The sequence below is a fragment of the Falco peregrinus genome, chromosome 16 (assembly GCF_023634155.1).
Source record: "Falco peregrinus isolate bFalPer1 chromosome 16, bFalPer1.pri, whole genome shotgun sequence".
Taxonomy (NCBI): domain Eukaryota; kingdom Metazoa; phylum Chordata; class Aves; order Falconiformes; family Falconidae; genus Falco; species Falco peregrinus.
The window spans coordinates 3,909,206-3,916,420 of NC_073736.1; positions in this window are offsets into that span (position 1 = coordinate 3,909,206).

A 7,215-nucleotide genomic window follows, 5' to 3' on the forward strand; every position below is an offset into this window, starting at 1 on the left:
TTATTTCCCTCCTGTCCTCTTTTCTCACAAACAAACACACAGGTTTCAGGAATATAAACCTTGCCCTAAATAGTGAAAATTTTTTTTTCCACTAGGAAACGGACAGGTCCCCTGGCAGAACAAAGGGAAAAAAATTAGTGCAATTCCTCCAGGGGGAGATGCGAATTCAGGTCCATCAGGATTAGCTGCGTTTTCAGCACAGGACAAATTTAGAAGCCTTTATCTCAGGGCAACAGAGGGGGAAAAGAGAAGATCATTAGAAAAAAAAAACCCCTTGCAGCTGTTAAAAGCAAATGAAGGTTTCACAACAGGAGCTCAAAGAAAGCCCCCAAGGAGTTAAAGACCAAAACTTTGTGTACAGATCAGCCACTTCAATCAAAGGCACAAGTGGTACCTCAGCTGAGGGGCACTGCGGCATGCCCATGCCCACACCAGTCCCACCAGCATTGCTGGGCACAGCCAGGCCAAACATCACCTCTCCCAGCCCGGCCCCAACTGGGCTCCCCATGCAGCCATCCTCCCTCGACCCCAGGGATGGCTTGTGTTTGCAGAGCACCAGGTGACAAAAAATCACCTGGAAGCACAAAAAACCTCCATAACATTAACCAAACGGGTGTCTGGCACAGTTTCTCCCACCCAGGAGAACAGGGTGCAAGCAAGACGAGGTCTCCCGAGGTCTCCTTCCCACCCCATGGCGGGAAGCAGCCCCCTCCCCATGCCAGGGTGGTGGACACCGTGCCCAGCCTGTGCTCAGGGCTGGATGTCCCAGCTCAGCTCAGTTAAGGATGAGGAACCCAAAATGTTTCAGGGGTGCACCCCGGCCTACCGTCACTCTGGGGAGGTGACACCACATCTCCCAATCCTTCCTGGATGAAGCTGGGATAAACAAACCCCTCCCCATCCTCCAGCCCTGGGAGGGCAACATGCAGCTCCAGCTCCCCAGCCAAGTGGCTGGGACTCGACAGCTCTGTCCCTGTGGTGGGGACAAATAGGGACCCCCCAGCATGTGCCACCCAAAACCTGCCAACACACAGGCAGCAGCACAGACTGGTGGCTTCCAGAAGGGAAAAAACCCAAAAAAAGTGCATTTCTCCTGTGGCTAAGTTGCTCGCAGCTGCCCTCCACTTAGCTATGCCCACGCTGAGCTATCACGGTGCCCACCCTGCGTGTCCCCACTCCACACAGGGTGTCTGGGCAGCTCCCAACATGCAGGGACAGTTTTTGCATGGGCTCAGACCCCAAAATACTGTGGAGGGCTGCAAACAGCCTGCAGCCCCCAGGTGAGCGAGCAGCCCTGGCCGTGGGGATGCTCATGGGCACACGCAGCAGGGTGGCCACCTCTCTGTGCCCACGCTTGCTCCCCCCGGCCCTGGGGAGACAGACAAGTTAAAAATAAGGGCATTTCCTTTCTTACCCCCTACTTGAAGCCACATGATAAATAAAAACTGGGAGTTTCTGCCTCCTGGAGAGGAAGCAGCTGCAGAGGCAGCCGGTGAGTCAGTCCAGCAGCAGTCCTCCCCATCCCTAAGGCATAGCCTCCATCTCTGGCAGAGTCTGAGCCACATTCCTTTCACATGCTGAAATTGCTCCTTTGCAGGCAACTGCTCAAAACGCAGGGCTACCTCCCTCCCCCAAGCCCCCCAGCACTGTCCACAGGATGCTCCTTTGGCCAAAGTTCCCCTCTACCTGCATGCCTTGCCCACAATGGCCCTTGGCAGTGACCACTCCCAAACGTGGGATGGGGTTGCCTTCCCAACAAGCCACAACCCTCCACCAGATCAGCCAGGGCTGTAGCCCCCCAGGGCTGGACAGGAGCCCAACTGGAGCTTAAGTTTGTCCACATGCTTTGGGAGCAAATATGTCTCTGATGGAGAGAGAGGATGGCAAGGAGGGATGCTGGCTGAGGAGGCAGATGGGTTAGTGGTACCCAAGGAGCATCCCAGTGCCCTGCCTGGTCCCCCTCTGACTTTTGCACGGGTCTCCTTGGACATCCCAAATTGAGGCCGGGAACTCAAGGGTGAAGCCACTTGGAAGAAGGAAGCAAAAAATAACTGTAGCCTCCTTTGTTCGAAGAGGAGGAAGGGAGACACTCGGTCCCTTGTGCACGAGCAGAGCGGGGAGCAGGAAGGTTCTGCTGACAGATGCACATAAGAGGGGGATTCTTTGGCCAGGAGGCGAGCTTGCCCCCTCGGCTTGCTGGCTCTGGGTGTGCCCTGACCCCGCTGCTGCCTGCAGATGTGACACAAAGGCTGTCTGGGCTCTGTATGGCGCCTTTCACGCTGCTACGCTGTCCTCCCACCCCAGCCACCCCAGAGAGAGCAGCAGCAGCAGGCCAGGACTGACTGTAGGCTACAGCTATCAAATAATAAAGGGTTGTTTCAACCTTGTGTCTCCTTCTGGGTGAGGATTTCAGAGCCCAAAGTAACTACCACTAAAAAAAAAAAAAATAATTGCTCCTTTGGTGCAGAAGATGCTACGAGCATTTGCAGTGGTGAGGGTTAGACCCCAAATCTGCTCTGCTTGAGCTGCAAACCCAAACCTGCCCCTCAGCAGTTGTTTGAGAGGTGACCCAAGGTCTGCCCAGCACAGGGCTGAAACCCCCTTGGGTGACTTCATTAACTGGTGGAGACGAGGGCCAGTTCCCTCCTGCACGTCCCATCTGTGCCTCTGCTCGCGCCTGGCCGTCTCCGGCTTGGCTGTGCCAACGGCCTCACGGGAGCAGCCACGCGCTCCCAAAATAGCTCTCAGACTGGATGACTTTGGCCCACATCCTCAAAGGTATGGAGGCTCCAGGTTACCTCGGAGAACCTGAGCCTCTGTCCCTGCAGGGGTGGCGGGAGATGGCCTGGGAAGGAGAGGATGCTGAGGCACTCGCCGTCCTGCTGACTGACCCTCCCCGTGCGCAGGAGGATGCCCGCACGCTGCCCTCACCCCGGCGAGGCAGGGAGGAGGATGCAGCAGGAAAATAGGGCAGAACAGAGCAATTCCTCCAGTCCCACACTTGCTCCTTATCCACCCTCCCATCCACACATCCAAGCCCACGGGTGGCTGCATCCCACCCTGAGGATGGGCAGGGTGAGCAGTGGGAGCTGAGAAGAGGGGAAGGACCCCCCCCCACACTCCCACCCCCCCTCCCAGAGACGGGTTAAGCGACGCTCGCATCGAAGACACTTTGTACTTGGATTTAAAAATACAGCCAATGCCCCGGTGGCTCAGCTCTGTGCAAGTTGCAGGTATATTTCCACACTTGAGCCAATAACCTTCCCCGAGGGAAATTTAGGCTTTTTATGATTAAGAGGGGAAAAAATAATAGTGGGGAATTAAATATAGTACAGAACGAGAGTACAATTAGCAGTTGCCGTTAGCGACACCAGGCCAAGTTTGGGACAAACACCGTGGTTTTCTGGAGAACAGCAGGGCTGGGAACAGCCACTGGCATGGCCGGGTGACATGGGAATTGGCCGGGTGACACGGGGCAGGGAGGGATGCTCGGCCCTTGGCAGATGGCCCTCAGGACCCATCCAGCGTGACCCAGACCTGCACGAGCAGCTTGCCAGGACTGGCCGCACCTCATGGGCATGATTTTCTTCTACCTTTAGTTTATCAAAAGCAAATGGAAGTGTTTGCACAGGCTTGTGGCTTCCCTAATAAGCAAACACAGGTTAATTGTGGGGTGGAGTAGGGGCTGGAGCCGTCAGCTGTACCCTCGCCATGGGCCAGAATGGCAGCCAGCAGCAGGGACAGAATGGGCGAGGAAGAGCCCCGTTCTCCATCTCCCATCCCTTCTGGTGCATTGCCCAAGAGATTTTTGCATTGCCCAAGAGATTTTGCATTGCCCAACCCTCCCTGGCTCAGCTGGCCATCCGCTGCCCTGTACCTTGCTCATTGCCTGTGTGCAGCCGCCATGCAAACTCCTCCACAAGTTGCACAACTGTTTTGCTCCAAATCAGCTGATTTATTGCCCACTACAGTCATGCCCATGTGAGAGCATCACTAACGGCTTTGCTGGCTCATCTCCAAGGGCACACACTAATTTACATCCTGGGCAGAGTCTCCTGTTACTTCCCCAAGCCCTCCTCGCTCCTGCACATCAGGGCAGGGACTCAAACTCAGCTGCCTCACACGGTCCCCATCGATGGGCAGATTTTCCAGAGCGGCCAGCAGCTCCAGACTGAGCCTGAGTGCTGCTGGAATCGGATCACACCAGCATGTGTCTCAGTCCCTGAAGAAATCCGGAGGGATCCGCTGCAAACCACGCTCCAGCGTGGAGGAGCCAGCAGCACAGCCTCTTCTTTCAATAGCTCTTTTGGAGATGGATTACCACGCCAAGCAGCATTTCCTCTGCCTCCAAGTGGGCCACGCAGGCCCTCTTGCCTGGCTTGCTGTCAACACGCAGCGATGAATGAACAACATCTTATCGGAGAGCGGATGGGAAATGCTCTCCAGCTACAGCCCGGGACGGGCACGGTGCCCACCTCCGCGCGCTGCCGGGATGCAGGATGGGCTCCAGCTCCATCCTGCCGCCTGCAAGCTGGGGATGGGGATGCTGGGCTGGTTTTAAACAGGGGGCACCCAGCCCAGCTCCTCTTGGCGTGGGGCTGGTCTGAAGGGTGCAGGGACGCGTGGGAACGTCATGGACAGGAGAAGGGGCAGAGTGCAGAGGATCCCACTACAAACTTGTCCTGCCCTGGCCTCCATTTCTCCCTGTAAAGTTTCATATAAAATGGCTGATGTGAGGTTCTTCCCTCCTCCCCAGCTTTTTGAGACAAGTTAGTGCCAATCAGCGTAATTACAGTCTCAGCTGAGATAACCACATGCTTTCCTGCTGAATGACAGGCTGGGTTACCATGTGGCTCAGGGCCAGGACCAGCTGCCTCCCTGTCTGGGCCAGGCCACCGCCTTCAGCACACTGGTGACATCCCCAAGGGATGGGGGGGACACACTGTTCCCCTCCGGTGAGGGTGTGCTGAGAATGGGAGCAGCGGGCAGCATTGCCTGCAGGAGCTTCACTGCCGCAGCCCGCGCTTGCAGTCAGTTTTATGGGCTCCCTTCATGCGACAATGAAAGGAAACACTCTGCGAGCACGGCCGGGCTGCTGCACGGGCGTCACAGCCCCGAGATCAAAGGAGATGCTCGGGGCGAGCAGGGTGATGCCGCAGCACTTGCAGCTGCGCACCCCGCAGTGGGGATCCCACGTCGTGCTGTACCCCCGTCCCAGCACCGCGAGCGAGGTGTGCCCACCTGGCACAGCCTGCTGTCACCTCAAACTGGGGACCAGCTTCAGTGCAGGGTGCTGGGGGAGCTGCTGTGCGTGCAGCACAGCAAGGGCTGGACCTGCACGTGGGGGGTCCCTGTGCAGCTGGTGAGGTCCTTGCTGGGGTCAGAGGGGCTCCGCTCCCAGCACCCCCATCGCAGGGGAGATGCGGGGGCACAGGTGCTCGATACAGTGAGGTCCCACACAAGACCCTGTACCCTTCAGGATGGGGCCATGGGTGCTGTGTGGGGAGGCAAGTGCAGGGAGCGGGGCTCTGCCTGTGCCCTGGCCGGGAGGCTGCCACACAGCCCCAGCTGAACCCAGCCCAGGGCAGCAATGTAGCGATGGGACAAGGCGGGGTGGCTTTACACTGAAAAGAGGGTCGATTTAGATTAGAGATTAGGAAGAAATTCTTTACTGGAGGGTGGCGAGACACTGGTGCGGGTTGCCCACAGCAGCTGTGGGTGCCCCATCCCTGGAAAGGTTCAAGGCCAGGTTGGACGGGGCTTGGAGCAACCTGGGCTGGTGGAAGGTGTCCCTGCCCATGGCGGGGTCGGGGGGGGGGGGGGGGGGGGGGGAACTGGATGATCTTTAAGGTCCCTTCCAACCCAAACCGCTCTAAAACCTGCAGCAGGAGCACGGGACAGGACGGAGTCCCAGGGCTGGGCATACGGGGCACCCCCAGGGGCAGCCCACACACCAGTTACTACCCCAGGCTGCAAAACACATTTGTGCCTTCATCTCCCCGGAGCTCTGCGCCCCCTCTGCTCTCAGGCAAGGCTGGCACAGGGGGAGCAGCTTTCCAGCTCGCAACCCTTTTGCGTGCACCCCAGTGCTGCAAACCCCCACTGCACCAGCTGCCTACCAAAGACACCCCCGGCCCCCAGTGTGAGTACTCACGGTGCAGGCTCCATCGTGGTCAGGCACCACAGGCCCCACCAGCCCCACAGCTGCATCGGCCCAGGCTGCCAGGAGGAATCCCCCCTCCCTCCCTTCTAAAGGCTCCCACCCACCGCTGCAATTAAAGGACCAGGGGGGCTCACCTGGCTGCAGGCACTTAGGTGTTGTGGACTAAAGAACTGAGCTCTCAGCTTCTTCCTGCTCAAAATTTGCTTGGCAAAGAGAGAAAAGGAAGATGGCACGTGCGGTAACAGTGCCCCATTGGACATGTTTCCACCCTCACAGTGATGATGTCCCAGGTGAGGGGTGTTCGCGCTCCCAAGCCCACCTCATCGTGCAAGAGGCTGGATGTGAACCCCAGCAGCGACCAGCTTTGCGGTGGCCAAACCCCCCCAAGGGGTCCAAAAGCTGCTGGGGAGGAAACAGCCCAAACAGCACCGGGAGGACTGATAATAACCAGCCTGAGATCTGATTCCGAGGGACTGGCCACATCCAGTTCTGAGAATAAAACACGCTGGGTGTGCTGGAGGGAGCACCGGGCTTGGCAAGGGCGGAATGTTGGCTGCTCTGCCTGCTGCTAGCCTGGCACGGCCACGTGCATCGGTCCAGCCCCAGCTCCTGCAGCAGGATACGGGTAGAAGCGGTGCTGGAGGACCCGGACATCCTCGCGTCCGGAGCTCAGCACGCACCTCCTTGGGATGAGTCATGCTGCTGTGCCAGGGCGGCTCATTCGGCAGCTTCCACCAGCAGAGGAATGCATTGAACAAAGACCCAAACTCCCTGTTTGTTGGAGAGGGAAGAATTAGTCATGCATGTGCTCCATGGTGCTGAGTCACCCAGCAGCCACAGAGCCCGTGGGATAAGGGACTGGAGAGGGTGGGAGCGATTGTTTACTGACTTTACATGTAAATCAATCAGGAGGTTGTGACGATGCCATAAACTGAGACAGTCACAAGCTGAGAGGGAAGAGGAATAGTCAGGCAGAGTTTATCGCTGTTAAAGAAAAGAAAAAAAAAAAAAAAAAAAGGAAACATAGAGGTATTTTATTTGCAGGACTGGAA